Consider the following 17316-nt stretch of genomic DNA (forward strand, 5'->3'; position numbering starts at 1 on the left):
TTATTTTGAGTGCACATGATGACACGTGTGTGTTAAAATGACAACAACAAACACAGTCACAAGCCATCAGTATCAGCCGAGGTTCCAGTAACATCAAACATGTATTGATTATCTATTGATATCTTGACGTCTCCACTTTTCAAATGTATAAACTCATCAAGGTGCATCATCAAAAGTCAGTACATACTAGATGTTTGCTGATATTCGTACTCTGCTTGTATTGTCCCGGCCCTACTCTGTCATCAACACAGTCTTTTGAACCATGGAAATTAGGCCAAGAAATGTATTAAAATAACATACGGTACTTGTATATTGTATATTGTATATTGCCCCCGCCCTCAAGGGTAGCGCTAAGTTGCTTTTTGGGGTCCCGGACCCACCAAAATAGAGTTGGGACCCCCTGTTTTTAAATTTTCTGCAAGTTCAGGGGTCCCTGCAGACCCCCGGTTTTTCAATCTAGCGCTATTGCAGATATACTATTTATGCTGCATTTGTGCAACTGGGACTCACCAAACTCTACTCCGGACCCCCTACTTTTTTATTTTTTTGCAAGTTCGGGGGTCCCTCATGGACACTCAGTGTTTAGTTCTAGCGCTACCCCTGCCCGCCCTCACACGCTTTTGGGAGATTTTCAAATATTTTGTTATTTTCATCTTTGCTCCTTAACTTTCTTTCTAAAAATTTTTACACAGAAATGAAGTACCGGTACCGGGTATAAAAAAAAAAAAAAAAAAAAAATAATAACAGGGCCTCCCTCACGATTTTTTTTAAAAAGCCTGGATGATATGTTATTTTTTTACTTGTGTAAAGCTGATACTCATGAGTTCCTGATGCTAGACTGATTCATTCCTTGTCGTTATTAATACTGGTTTGCTGCAATAAGCGATTGAGTATAAATGCATCTTTAGAAATTGACTGACTATTGTGTGTTCTCAAGTGGGTTATATTAGTAGTAGGCATGTCCACTAACAATTGAAGTACCTGTACTTTTAAATTGATTCAGACCTATAAACTTATTGGTTGGGACTTGATGAAAAAAACCATTTTGGCGTTTTAATTATAATCTTAATCGGACATTCCATTCCAGAGATATGGAACATGTTAAAAAGTTAGAGTCCAAAAGGAATAATAACAGAAAGTGCAACTTTAAGGTACTTTTTCGTACCGTAATAGAGTTATCTGGAACGTTATATTTGCTTTAAAAATAACATCATCATGAAATAAGATCATCCTGACATCATCATTGACATACAACAAATAAGACCTCAAGCATGATCATTGATGGCTGCCATGGAAAATATCACCATAGAGGAGCTGAACAATAAGTGCATGTATTTTAAATTACAGTGGTAGTCTTAAACATTGTTCAATCTTATGATCAGCACAGTTTATCTTCAAAAATGATTATTTCAATAATTAAAACTTTTTAGCTTGACAAATCCATTAAATAAGTACTCACAACTTTAGCTTTCGCCATCAGGGCTGATGGCTTGATCACAAGTGAATTGGTCCACTGCTTTTCCTGTGAAAAGTCTTGTTGACATTTCCCGGAAGTGAAGATGTTTTTGTTTTGAGCAGTGGTACTACCATAGACTTCAAATACTGGTGACTACCATAGACTTCAAGTGCTGGTTGGGCGTTACAGTTTGCAGTCATATTCTGTCTTGGGTGCGCGGATGACGAGGCCTAGATCTGCTGCTGCAGTGAATGATAGTACGTGTCTTTATGTGTGCCAATGGAATACAATGAACTGGTCAGGAATTTTGAAGACCAAAATTTACCCTCAAGAACTTCAAATGGGAGTCTCCGGAACGGAACAGAAATTGATGGGGGGGGAGGAGGAATCTCCGGAATGGAAAAAGCCCTTGAATAAGGAAGTCCTAAGGGTGGCACTAAACATGTAGTGCAGTGCAATATGGAGTGCGGCACAGTGCGCCAGGCTCACTGTAGACTGAAGAATAGGTCCTGGTTTTTGTCCTGTTTTTTTTTGTGTGTGTGTTATGTTTGGTAACTTTTTTTGTTTTAGGGAATGGATTGGCTACCGGTACCTGTGGCCTTACTGGCCTTTCGGCCATCTCTTTCATGTTTCTTTGATGGTATTTTGATGTACAGTAATGATATTTTAGTGCGTATGTTTGTAATTTTTATGTGAATTGTGGAAATAAATAAATGAATGAATGACTTTGAAAGTGGCTCAAATACTGTAGAATTCCGTATACAAGCATATATAGTATGCCTCTAAATAATGTTGTTTTTTATGAAAGAGACGACACGGTTGTTGTGGATAATTTTTAGACTTATTTTGTTCAAAATTCAAAAATGATAAGAAGGAATAGTTTAAAATCAATATTTTGGCACTTGACAGATGGCTCCAGAAATTAATGTGGAGTGAAAAGCTTACTCAGAAATATATATCGGTACTCAAAATTTGGGAATCTTTGGAGCTCGAAAAATTAGCGTGTTGACAGGCCCAAATTTTCAAAACATTTAGAAATTTTGCCAATAACAATCAAATCAAAATTAGGCTTCGAAAACTATCATGTCAAATTATTCCCGCAGAGGTTTTCTACACATCTATATGAAATGAATGTTTCAAAAAACACAGTGTGCATGTTTTTAGGTCGAAACTACTTGACGATTAAAGACAGGGGCATGAAATCTCCTCTTTTAAGCTGAATTCCTCTTTTTTGGAAATTTCTTTGAGGCAAAATTTTATCTTTTCTTTCATTTTCAGCCCATTTTGAGCATATTTCAGTGCTTTTCCTCTTTTTTGAACAAAGTTCCTCTTTTTTTCAATAGAGGTCAGTCACACCCCTATGAAGACTGTATAAAAAAATCAGTGATAATTAAAACTATAGGCCTCCTTATGCAACTTATGAATCATAGCTGCTAGATGCACTGATGTTTATCTTACTGAGCTGTTTATTATTATTTCTTGACAAAACTCACTTTAAAGGCAGCAGCCTACATATAAATTTGCCCAAACTTTAGCCCAAAAGATCCTCTTCCTTAAAAACAATGTTTCGACAAAAGGACTCACTATGGAGAGTAAAGGGAAAAGATAAAGTTTGTGTTTGTGTCTGTCTAGCCAGTGTATGGCCTTCAGTGATAAAGCTGCAATCATAGACTGTAGAAAAATTAGTTTCAAGCATGCAAGAGTGAGGGAACTTGGTGGTTTGATCATGTTTATCGACCATTTATTTGCTTACAAGTGTGAGCATAGATTTCAGAATTAGAAATACTACTCGAAGCTTTGACAGGACTTGATTTAGGGTTTATTTTCAGGTTGAAGGAGAAGGAACTGAAGCATTAAAAGCATGGCTCTGATGCATTAAAGTCTTATGATACAGTGGCAGGGGCAAAGTTTCAGGGGGGGGGGGGGGGGGGTAGGCCAAATGGAAATTTTGTGTTGATGCCATCTGCTAAATGTACCCAAAGAAACTTTTACTTACAATCAAATGTACAAGGGGCCAAATTGGGTTTTAAATTGTTGTCAATATTGTCCTGGTAACAGTGGTATTTCAATCAAGGGAATGCTAGTTGATACGCCACTATTATGTGGAAAGAATTTGCTTTGCTTTTTGTGTGAAACACATTGGAAATCATTTTTAGAGCTATGCAATAATAAGTTAAGTGACTATTTAAAATGGTTTGAAGCCCATTTTAGGAAGGAAAGGCTTAATTTTGACCATTTCCCAAATCAGTGCATATATAAGAAAATTGGCTAATGTCGTAATTCTATCAATAAACTAAGGTTGTACAATTTAATAGATCTAAATTTGGTTGAACCTAGACAAAGGGCTTTGTAGGAAGGAAGTGCTTCATTTCATATAGTTGGTATGTCGTCACACCTTCCCATCCAAAATCTGTCAATTGCTATTAAATGTTGATGTACTTCACCATTGCTGGTACATGTTTACAGCCTATTTAGATCATGGGATGGGCATATTAGGCATGATGTGGGTTGTGTCATCGGTATTATGTTTATAAGTTCTCTTATGCCATATTTTTTTGTGTCTTGTCCCCAGATCATGTCACAAATAGTCCATGTACCTCATCATTTCCAAGAATTTCATGAAAAAGGATTACAACTGCTATTACAATTTTGCATTGCAAAAAAATAAACCAAAACAAAAACACCTGCCCGTGTCAATTTGTGATAATCCTCTGATTGAGGACCAAAACTTAAATTATTACAAACAGGTCAGGAGAGCTTGCTTCGCCCAGGGTGCAAGACGTGTAAAACAAAATAAAACAAGCAAAGATCACAATAAATAAAGGATACAAACCAGAGAAAAATTAATATTATACAAGTGTTACATACATGTAGGAAATAAACTGATTCAGTGTAGTAATAAGACTGAAACTATTCATTGAGATTGAACCCCAGACCATTTTACTGTTATTTCATCTGGATTATATTTAAAATAGAAGGATGTTTGAAGCTATATTTTAACATTTGTTGAGGAGGAATCAGGATATGCCCTAACATTCTAAATTTTTACATGATTGCAATCACGTTGTAATTAGTTAGTAAACTCGCACGTTTACCCTGAAAAAGACCCAAGGCATTAGGTACTGTAATAGTGACAAAATCATGAGATTTTGAATGAAACGACAGAGATCCTTGTTTAATTAATTTTAATGATCAAAATAATAGTCTAACATGTACTGCGATGCCCATAACTCTGTACATACACCGTGATGATACGTCTCGGCGCTTCTCTATGGCGCCTCTACTGTTTGGACATCAGCGATCCGAGGTTTCAGAACTGACCAAGTTCTAGGGGAGGTGCCTTTAATTTCTGGAATAGCCCATTAAAAGCTGGGACAGACTGAAAACTAACAGTTTGTGGAAAAGAAATTACAAATCTATTTTTTATGGAAGTGTTACAACATGGCTTTAATTTAAATTAGCTATAAATAATTTTCATTCATAGAATATGGTTTGGTCTTAAAATCTATACTGCTATATATATAGTAGAAAACTATGGTACAAAATTTCATTAAAAAATAAATTTTTATGTTTGATTGCTGAAAAACTGACAACCCTCCAAATCTAAATTTCTATTTTGCTTGATTGTTCTATATTTTATGTTTATCATTTAATACTATGTTCCGATATTTCCATGGTACTGATACCATTACATAGCATTAGTCCTGCATTACATGAAGAAATAATATTTTTTACACTCCAAAACTCTCAAAATAATTCTACCAGATAATTGGCTGCCAAAAGAGTGTGAAACAGTTAATGGTCACTGGTCTCATCATAATAGAGATATTGTTACAACACTGTTACCAATGCAAGCAGCATAGTATTGTTGGTATATGGTGCTATTTTGAACTGGTAAACACTGTATACATTTTTGCGGCAGTGTTTTTTGTCAGTTTTTTTTAACTGCATGCAAGTCTTTTGATCAAAAAGAGCAGAGCAATAATTGGATTCCAATGGCTCACCTTTGCAATGATATACTTGTCACAAAATTTTTGTTCAAATCATGTCTTGAAAATATTTTATTTCCCAGAAACATAAGTGCAGTAGAATGCAATAGCTGCCATTTGCAATATTTCAATAAATGCACTTACTTTTAACCAATAATACTAGAAAAAAAGCCACCAACAACATGTAAAGGTGATATCTTGGGGTTAGCTTAGTGGCCATCAGGAAAGTATATACACCTATCCGACTTAGCCATTACTGCGGTGTCCCGATGTAAAATACGGTGTCCCGAGGTCGGGGTTCCATCCATTATTTATTTTGTGCTATAAAGTATTGTACCGGGAATTGTACACAACAGTGATATTCAATACACACTCATGAGTATTGAATTACGAATTAAATCTCCCGCTCTGGTACATCTGTGTTGCCGTCAATAGAGGGCCAAATACAGTAAACGCTTCTCGGATTGGTGTATAGAACATCAACACTTTACATGCTCTCTATAATGAGCATGATGAGGGATTGTGCTGCAAACAATAGGTGTTTTACAAAGACAGCTATTCCAATATCTCTGATTACATTCTACTGCACTTATGATAGTGTTACACTCTGCTGATTTTAACAAAATATTCCCTGCAAAATTGCTTATTTCCAACCATTTCTTGTTTTTGTCTTTATTTGACAGGCAATAATATCCCTCCAAAGGGCAACATTCCCCGAATTAGGAATTACCGTACTGACGCGAGTATAGTCCCACCTTCGAGTAAAGTCCCACCCCAAATTTTGAAGAATTTCAGAAATTTAAAAAAATTTTTTTTTTTTTTTTTTAAGTTATTTATTTTTCGGCCTTGGGTGTCCCAGGACCTGGACCTAAATGCTAGGATCATTCATGGTTGACCTAAAAAAAAAAAAAAAAAAAAAAATTCAACATATTTGTATTTTAATATGAAAATTGATACTTGGTATTCATGTCATAATCTATTAATGATTTCAAAATGCATTCAAATTCAATGCATTTTGAAATCATTAATAGACATGATGACATGAATACAAATTATCAATTTTGTATTAAAAATACAAAATATCTTGAAATTTTTTTTTTTTTTTTTTAGATCAACCATAAATGATCCTAGCATTTTTTTTTTTTTTTTGTTTACTACAAAACTCAAAAAATAAAAAATTTAAAAAAAAAAAAAAAAAAAAAAAATTTTTTTGAAATTGAGTATAGTCCCACCCCCAATTTTGAAAAATGTTCACCTAAAAACGGGGTGGGACTATACTCGCGTCAGTACGGTAATCATATTTCCGTAGTTTTCAAGGCATTATAACCTTTTTAAATGTTCTGTATTTGTCATAATTCCAGGCTGTTCTAAAGTTAGTGTTGAACCCAGAAGAGCAGATATTTGTTCCCAGTGATGAACAGTATATAGTCTAATATTATTTTGATTGATTTTTTAATTCCAAACTTTGAACTTTCTGTTAAAATTCCATCATATATAATATAAAATCATTTCCTCTTTCACAAATAACAAAATTAAAGGCTGCAAAATTAAACCATTTGAGCGTTATTTGTGTACAGAGTTACCGTTCATGTGGAAGGGTGGTGAAAGCCCATTCAGAGACGACATATGACCTTGACCTTAGATTGAATCGGCTGAATCATTGTTAAAAACAAACTTGAAAATATAGACTCAACGACAATGCAGGTTGACTGTGGGCGGCAAAATTGTTATTTTGAAAAAATGAAAAATGTTTGTTCATTTGATTTTTGAATCAATAAATATAGTTCAATTGCAAGTATTTTAAAGATGAGAGAGCAGGTTTATTTATGAATATCTTTATTCTATTAATATTTCATTATTTTACTCATTTAAAATACTAAAATACTTGTGATTTAAGGTGCCCAGGTTGCTGCAATGATTGTCAAATTACCAGAACGTTGATCAAAATTTGATGTTTTGCTTAATATTTTGCCTGTTTTAGCAATCTAGAACAATCTGTGTACATAGAATCATATGTGTGTAGAAATCCTATAATAACTTGCCAAATCTATTTTGGGCTGCGCAATAATCATGAGTCCCCTAACTCATTAGAGGGCCAAACGGTATGACAAAACTTGCTTGCCCCCCCCCTCTTGGTGTACCTAAAATATATCCCCCCCCCCTTATTGGCCTGCCAAAAATCAATGCCCCCAATTGCAAATTTCATTTTTGGGTCCCAATTTGCAAACCTTAAATGGTTTTGATATATAAAGCGAGTAGGAAAGAACATAGTGTATGTGCAGCAATGTTGAATAATATTAATGACCTACATGTAGTTATGATTCATTTAACCAGGGTAAATAATGTTGGGGCCGGAAAGTTCGAAATGTGGATTAATTCCTGATTGCTCAAGGTGTTTGTTGTGAAGGTTTCCATGGAAACAAAAAGCTGAAATCAGGATCACATTTAAACAGAAAATCCTTTACGGTAAATAAAAGAGCTTTAAACTTCAAAGTCACTTTTGTAAAGTTTGAGCTGGCTCCTCAATAATGATGCCTGAAATCAGTGTTGCTATTTTAAACCAAAGCAATGCCCGTAAGTCGTGCTACTTTTAATCCTTTGTCGTCTACAACTGCGCATGCATGTATTTGTGTTACCGGTGTACTTGTAGTGACGACTGAAAACTTGCCGTTCCTATCGTGTCAGACGCATGAAAATATTTGTGCATGACTTTGGTCGTGGGCCATAACACAGCCTGTGTCATACATGTACCTCACCGTTGTGAGAGGATTATGTTCTGATATGTTCTAAAAATATGTGTTAAAAAACAAACATGGTTAAAAGGTTGATTTGGGTACAACTGCGCAGTTTCAGTTCCCCAGATTCTGGGCAAAAGTCTCAACACTTTTTAACACCTGTGTCTGTTTCTCCAATTTCCTGTTCCCTGTTTTCTCAGTCGTCAACCTGGACGATTTACCGACTGAGGGCAGTGCTCAGTCTGAAGGTACCCACCCAATAAAGACCCTGGAAAGTCTACTTTTCAGCTCTGTTGCATTAGCCCTAATGTCCCAGTTGCTTTTTGGCGAGGGGAAAGGAAAGAAGGATGAAAGAAAGAAAGGTGTGGTTTTGAACCCCAGACCCTTCGGTGCCATGCCTGTGCACTGGCCTACCTTGCTACTGGGGAGTAGCTTGCCTGGCCAAGCTTTCCGTCCCCATATGACTGTTCGCATGATGGCGCAATAGCATCAAGTGGGATACCTGCTTGTGCCTACGCTTTCTGAATTGATGTTTTTTGATGTTTGGTAAGGTTAGGGTTAAATAACAGTGAACTATCCAGAGAGGTTGCATTACACACTCAGCAAGTCTGTGAGGGGCACAGACTGCGGCTAAGATGAAAACGCCAATGTTCAAGATCAGTGTGTTTATTAGAAATAAACATGCACCAAGTGGGATCAGAATTATTTAAGGTAGCAACCCAAACGGGTACCAAAGCTGTTTTGAATTTGAATGCAAAAAGTGTGATGAAAACAAAACAGCCTACAGGTGATGAATGATGTTATTGTAGACTTTATAAATACACAAATTACACATGTCTAGAAAAGTTTCTCCGGAACAACACTTGCTGCTAGTGCCAATGCGCTTACTAATAATAAGCTCACTGTTGCGTTTTCCTTCCTACAAGATGTAGTACAAGTAAATTACATTCATGAATTTTAGTTGTTCAGTTGTAAGTGATAAGACCTTGATTTCTGGCTTTATTTTAATACCCAGCTGGTAAATTTGAAAATACAAAAAATAGAGGCTCACATTTTTTTCATGAAATAACAAAAAAAAGGTTGTATATGCAGAACTTTTGTCAAATCAGCAAAAGAAGGAAACATGTTTTTCCCAAAAACATATGATGTTGCTTTAATATGGTACACCCAGTGTTGATATGTAGGGCCTACATTGTAGGGCAATCCTTGTCACAAAAACCAAAATTGAAACTTACAGAATGTGTCAATGTGTGCTGCAGACTATAAATGATTTGAATTTATATCAACATAGTCTATGGTCATGTTCATGTATGCGTGTATGTATGTGTCTTTGCGTGATGCATTTTCAAGCAGCGTCACATGTTACATGGCCATTTGATCCAATCTGTGAATTATACTACTTATAGGTTAATGAAGCGCGTATTACTTATTGGGAGAGAATTAGACAAAATAATGCAGCGGCGCTGATGTTGATCGTCTAATGCACGAGCCCGAAGGGGGAGTGCAATAGACGCATCAACATCAGCGCAAGTGCATTATTTTGTCTAATTTCTCCCAATAAGTAATAAGTTTATTAATCTATTTCATACACGAGAAGAAAAAAACATGATTTTTACTTTTTTATGTAATAAATTATCACTAAAAATGTTGGAAAACAGACCCAAATATAAATGCATCAACCCGCCCGAAACATGAATCAATCCTACGAGACGCGAATGCGCGCGAATCAATGCGAGTAGTAGGCGGAGTGCACAATATACACAATCAATGCATGTTTCGTACTTTTCTAACAGCCTTTCTGATTGGCTGCTTTGATATAGGAGTGTATGAAATTTGAACATCACCACTGAGCAACTAGAAATTAGTTTTTTGTTATTTTTAGACAGATTGGAAGATGCTCCCATACAGGGGAAGAGCTAGGTTTTCAAACAAGGGGTCCAAAATTTCAAATTTTGTGAAATTATGGATCCAAAACAATAGAATTAAGGGGTTCAAATGACCCTTTAGCAACTCCTAAATGGTAATTTTGTGCACCAAAAGCTAAAAGAATGCGCCTATGACCCCATGGCGCAAGTTAGCGCTACCCTGCTCCCACAACAGAAATACTTCTCATCAGACAAATGTTCTTTTAAAATATCCTATAAAACTTTAAAAAGCATTTTATAGAAAAATAGAAACATGTTGATCGGGAATCATTGATCAGTATTGAAACTACATGTACTTGTACCGGTACAGTACAGTACACTAAATGTACCTGTGGCCGTGTCAAATGATGCTGTATGGAACATGTACTGGTACGCGTACAATCTACATGCTATACATTTTGCTCAGAATAATTATATTTTTGTATCTAGTCATATCATATTAGTTGAAAGCACTTTTTTTCATCTTGATAAATTGACAAGGTTACAAGCAGGTTGAAAATAATGTAACAATAGATAGATAGAAGGGTTGTGGAATGCTTTCAGTGCTTGAACTGCAGACTGGGTCAATGGCATCATTGATTGTCGAGTTCTTTGTCATGGTATTTAGACGTGTGGGGTGGGGAGTCTGACAGTGTAGGAAAGTACGTAGGAAATGCCCTCAGTCTGAGATGAGCTGGTTTCCCATTGGACGGACGCGTTACCTTGCTAATAATGTAACAATAGTCTATACTATGTAGACACGACAGGTTGCAAAATTCTTTCAATGATTGAATTGCAGACTGGGTCAATGGCATGCATAGATTCTAGAGTTCCTTTTTGATAGCGTTCAGACATTTGTGGCGGTGGGATTTTGACAGAGTAGGAAATGCTGTCTGTCAATGGAATTTGTTGATCAGGATATTTGTTAGTCAGAGTAATTTCAAAGAAAGGGTGAAAATAATAAGAGAGCTTGAACCAGGGGCTACTTTGGCAAAAAAGTAGCTCCTGGTTCACTAATACTTGGAGTGAACCAGGGTCCACTTTGGATGAAACGGGCCATTTCCAATCACGAAGGGCCAATAAGAATACAAATGTGCTGGATGAGTTAAATAAGCACTAGTGGTATTGAATGTTATATACGAGAAAGTTCGTATTTGGTTCACCATCCAGGTCTTCCCTGGTCAATTAAAATTAAGATGAAACCAGGGGCTATTTCAGGGTTTCTGGGGGCCAAACGGCTCCCGTCTCCCACTTATTTTCACCCTTGTTTCAAAGTGGAATCACCCTCCACAATTGTTTTGTCCACTATAAGAGGTACATTTGGTACATTTTTTCCTTAGAAATAGAACAGATGGACTCTTACCTTTCAACCCAGACAGGTAACATTAAGGCGAGCACTATGATCTCAATTCTCAATATGCTTATGCTCATCTGTCACAACATTTCTTCAATCTCAAGATGTTTGTACATTCAAATGAGGCCTGTAGCCAGGATTTATTGGGAGGGGGGAGTTGTGCTGGGCTAAAAAGTGGACTTTTTGAGATTTTTTCCTTCAAAAAAGGGCTGATTTTAACAATGTTTTACTGAAAACTGGATCTTTTGTGATTTTTTTACTTCAAAAAAAGGGTTACAGGATTTAAAAAAAAATTTGGATTGGCATTTGGGGGATGTGTACTTCACAGAATGACCTTTGAATGTGTTGAGTACAAAACTCATACTCCACAACTTGATGTCAAATTTTCAGATATGATTGGAGGTTACCGACTGTGCCTTTGAATTGAGATCGTTTAATAGTTCTTGCCCTGCTATCAACAATGTAGTTATATTTTTTGCTGATTTTCGTAATTCCTGCGTACATGTACACTGATTTTGACATGGTCATGAAGCATACTGCACACTCAAATAAACCGTGGTATGGTTTCAACCATGTTTTTCCCTGTATGTACAGGTTTTGCTTTATTTTCAGCATGTTGCACTAATGTTCAGATTGTTGATCAAAGGAATCTTTTATGTAAGATACCTGTTTCAGAGCGTAATAGGCGAGAACTATTTGGTTTTTGTTCTTGTGCGAGTCACTAAAGTATGCTGGCATAAATTCACCAAAGCGCATTCGCTTAGGTACTGTGCCCTGCTGTGTGTGTATGCCATTCTATATCAATCCATACAAGCTGATCAAGTACAGGGTGTCCCAAAAAAAAGAGGCCCCTCATTGCGCCCTCTTTTTCTCCTATTTCTGAAAAGTTGATTAAATATATTTTGGTATGTAAAGAAACCTTTAATCGTTAGCTTTAATAAACCAAAACAAATTTTTCAATCGGCTCACAACTTTTGAAGATATGCCCTTTTGAATAAAAGTACCCGATCTTCACTCTGTCCACGGATAGCAAAGAGAGTGGTTGGGATGGCTCATGCTGTGGAGTGGCCTGCACGATCACCAGACCTCACACCACTTGATCTTTTTCCTTTGTGGCATAATCCAAGATCTTCACAAACGTATTACTGAATGCACAAGGATGGTACGCATAGCATAATTGATGCAATGAGGACCAGGACTGAAACCTGTATTCGCCAAGGAGGCAACCAGGTAGAAGGCAGAGCAGCACATTAAACTCACTTCAGAAGAACCAAAGACAAAGCAAACAGCCTTTTAGGGCTACCTTTTATCCTAAAAAGATAAATGACTTATGTTGTAAATAACAAAAAAAAGCAAGAAACAACAAAGTAAGAAATTAAGAAACATAATAAAACAAAAATGCATAAATAACTAAGAAAAAATAAGTAATTGCAAGTAAAGCAAAACAAGTCCCATTCGGCATCCATTTTACCCACAAATTAATGACACTATTAACAAAATCCATTGCCAATAAGCCCATTCCATAAATAAAGTTATTTTATAAAGTTATCATTGAGGAATGTTTGATATTCATGCATGGTATGTGTACTCCTTTTCAATCTTTGAAGTAGCCAAACCTTCTCCGTGGACAGTGTGAAAAACGGGTACATTTCTTTAAAAGAGCATATCTTCAAAAGTTGTGAGCCGATAATTGTTTTGGTTTATTAAAGCTAACGACTCAAGGTTTCTTTACATACCAAAATATATTTGATAAACTTTTCAGAAATAGGAGAAAAGGAGGGCGCAATGAGGGGCCTCTTTTTTTGGACACCCTGTACTAGGACCCACCACATATCAGAGGATTTGAAATATGGATGACCACAGGATGGTTATTAGAAAGGATCATTTGGTCATCATCTGAGTGAAAATAAATATGCCAGATATTTGGTTAGATCATCAGCGAGTGAAGTGATGTTCTAGTTTTAAGATTCAAAGAGGATGCTGTAAGGTAGCACTACTTTCGGGCTCTGTTGCTATTTAGTATACTATCCAGAGAGGTTGCGTCAGCGAGCATAGCGCTCGATTAAACACAAAAACTGATTTAAGATTAGCTAGTATCAGTACTCTGTGGCGAAAAACATATCAAGCAAGTCCAAACATTATGCATGGTAACAAATATAAAAAAATGCAGCTGGATACTATAATAATGCAAATTCATCATGAACTAAATGATTTGGTGTGATTCATGGTGATTATTAAAAGAAGTAATTCTGTGAGCTTTGCACTATGATTCTGTGAACATTATTGCGCTATGATTAGTTTTAGAGGTTAAGTACATGTGTGTACATGTGGCCTGGTTTAATTGTATGTGACATAGTTCCAGGGGTCGCGCTAAGTTGCGTTCTTGCGCGCCACGCGCATTTTTTTAAGTTTGAGCGCATCTATTCATTTTTGCATACCAGTTCGGGGGTTTTCATGCGCGCAGAAAAATGAAAACATGTGAAAGAAAAATAAAAGCTTCGATCTCCAATATTTACGACCTGTCCAGAAATTATGTAACATATAATGCAATAACATAAATGTTGATGTGAAGTCGCCGTAGCATTGTAACATAATTTAAAAATAAAAATAAAATACACACCTCCAGCGTAATTTAACACAGATTGTGATATTGTATAGAATCACTGATGAGTTTTATTGCAGTACTGAATGACGACACGTCACGTGAGTTGGTAATTTCTAATTCTAGGGATCGGTAAGGAATGCTTCAAGGGTGGTGTGTAGAGATATGCCAGCGGTGAAATCTGAGGCCGTAGAAGGAAAAGGTGACAAAATTTGCCCTTGAATTATGTTTTATAGTCAAAATACTCCAGTAATTCAATAAATATCATGATATTTGGCCTAAACTTGAACTCATTAGCAATGAAATGTCATTTTTATTGAGTAAATCATGGCTTTTTCACTCGTCACATGTGACTTGCAATGCTGTTGAATTCTGCACTTTGCCAAAGTTGAACTGCATTTTATGGAATTCGCGAACTTTTATGGTAACATAAAGCAACACTTTTATAGCAAGTACACTGCGTGGGGAGTTTCTTTAAAAGCCAGATAGTTGGTTAGGGAGTGATCGTTATTTACGACAGGGGGTAATGGGCGCTTTGAGGGGGAATCCGAATTTTTTTGGGTCTTGAGCCTGAGGGGGAACACAAAATTTTCGTTGAACCAGGAGGGGGAGCGAAATTTTTTGTCGATATTTTTCCAAAGCGCCCATTACCCCTGCCGTAAATAACGATCGGTCCTTACATGACATTGCCTTAATAGCGAGAATCATGGCGTGAAAGGGAGATCGCGTTTTGCCAGGCCATAAACTATTTACACATAACCCAAATCCCAAAATCTGCTACTGATATATTGAAACGGGCATTCAATACTTGACTAGAGCCCCCCTCATTTTAGGATGTGACCGCATATTTTTAACACTTTCAGGGGGTTCAGGGGTTCTGAGAACCCCTGGATTTAAAACCTAGTGCTACCCCTGCATAGTTCAGGTACGTGTGTGTACGTAAGGTGCTGGCGGCAGGAAAATTGCTTGATATACTAGTTGAAACACCTACATGAAATAAGGGGAGGGAGGCTTTGCTTGTTATCCATAGCAACAGCATGCAATTAAGAAAAACAATTAAACCCAGTTATGTTTGTAAAGAGAGGATGCTACAATTTTGCTCAGTATTTCCAATTAGCCGGATCAGGTCCACGTTAATTGGCTACTAACTTCCCTTGGTCTATGGATATTAACCATACAAACACACAGCAATTGCCCAGCGTAGATAGATCCATTGATACTGTTTATAACTAGAGTCATGTTATCACCATCATGCCCTGCAGATATAAACCAAAGATGATTCCTGTTGCGCCTGAATAACTGCCTGATATTGCAGACATTGACTAGCTAGCTTGGACCAAGTCCACGGCAGCACAGATGAATGCCTTCCCATCATACCATTGGCCCCTGAACATGTTTAAAGCAAAACCTCATATGTAACCTGTTGGCTGTTTTGTTTTAAACATGTTCAGGGGCCACAAGCACATAGAAGGTTTTTCCTGCCCAACGACGACAAGTATATTTTCGTCATCTTGTCGTAAGTTCCCGTTTAATTTGAGTAACCATGTTAGGGATGAAATCAAAGCTCGACTTAGTGGTTAACTGCCGGTTTTGTCCAGTTCCATCCGGTATAGCCAGGTATAGCAAAATAGTTTGTGATCAAGTGTAATCATGCAATGCATCAAGGGAAGACTTTGATTTTCTGCTTGTACCAAGTCCAAAACCAGTTTTACTATGAACTGAAATCCTATGCCCAAGTCATCCACCCCATATCCTTTGTTTATTAATGATACTACTACATGTATACAGGTGCTGACAAGTGAACTTTGCCCTCCAGGGATGTTGCAGTTATTAATAGCGTGTGGTTTAGAGGGCAAAGTTAGTGTGCATTAATATGTATTCAGTGATGTGAACTGTGCAGGAAAAGATTTGGTTTAATCGGAAATCCATTTACAGGCATCCATCTCATGTTGTTGGCCCAATTCATATGTAAACATCACTGTAATGTGGATGTTGGCAGGTGAACATTGCACTCTGGAGATGATGTGCTTGAAAAATCTTCCATAGTTTAGAGCACAGCTCTTCAAATAGAGGATATGGTTTGAAACCAAAGTGTGATATTGATAATGAGTGTGAAGAACTGTGCCAGCAAAGATTGGGTTAATGTGTAGCGGGATATCCACCCGTCATCTCCTATGGGATGTGCTGTCTGGATGATGGGTTGCCATGGCGAGCCTTGGCATAGATCATCCATGGTTGGCTAGTGAGCATTGAGGAAGAAGATGAAGATGGTAGATGGGATGTGATGTGATGATGTACATATTTATTTATAGAATATTAAATAAACTATATAGGCCCTACTATAATCTTATTGCCAAATTGTGTGGATGTTTTGTGATTTTTAATGGTACTAGTAGATAAGAGTTTTGTGCCTACACTGGGGCAAATATATTTCTTGCTTAGCAGTACATGTACAGTATAATGTGGAACTATAGTTGATGAACTAAATTCTCTTTCATGTATGTATGTGTATCCTTAAAGAGGAAGCCTCGTCAGAGCGGTTCTTCTGGGGTAAACCAAACCTGCCTGGTTATCAAATTAATCAGTGACAAGGTTGTCTCTGAATTTAACAGGTGCTAATTGATGTTTTAAATATCATCCATCAATGTGCACCTGTCAAATTCAGAGATAACCTTGTCACTTATTAATTTGATAACCAATCAGGTTTGGTTCACCCCAGAAGAACTGCTCTGGTGGGGCTTCTTCTTTAACTCCAAAAGTTTGTCCACTAAAGTACCACAACCTATGGGATTATCCATTGCTGTTGCCCATCAATGCGATTATCAGAAACTTCAGAAGCTACATGTATGACGAGGTTAAGAGATGTATGGAAGAGGTATGATTATCAGAGGCTCTGGACAGTTAGGGATAGGCGGCCTACATCAGGGACTACCTTTTGAGGAGAGCGAGAGATATTGCTCTCTACAGCTCTCCTAAAATCTGAAGTGATTTTTAGCTCTCCTTAGTTGACCATTCTCTCCTTACATTCTATTGTAAATGCACTATACAGCTTTCCTTGAAGGCTCCAGAAGAGTTTTTAGTGCTCTCCTGCAAATTCCATGGCCGCATACAGTGCTGTACGGTGCAAAAACTGATTGAGGAGCCAATGGCTCCTAACTTTATAAATTTAGGCGCCCAAATTTTGCTCCCAGGTAAAAAATCTGAGGTGCCAACGTAAACTGAACAGCCACGTGTGTTGAATGTTCATAGCTGCTGTACTCTGATCTACATATTCCC

The 17316-nt window shown here is 37.0% G+C and overlaps 1 protein-coding gene across 1 annotated transcript in view; it reads left to right on the forward strand.

Moving 5' to 3' along the window:
* LOC140168135 (myotubularin-related protein 13-like) overlaps positions 1-17316 on the forward strand; it is a 161840-nt gene that overhangs the window by 603 nt on the left and 143921 nt on the right.

Source organism: Amphiura filiformis, chromosome 13 (genome assembly GCF_039555335.1).
Source record: "Amphiura filiformis chromosome 13, Afil_fr2py, whole genome shotgun sequence".
NCBI classification, from domain to species: Eukaryota; Metazoa; Echinodermata; class Ophiuroidea; order Amphilepidida; family Amphiuridae; genus Amphiura; species Amphiura filiformis.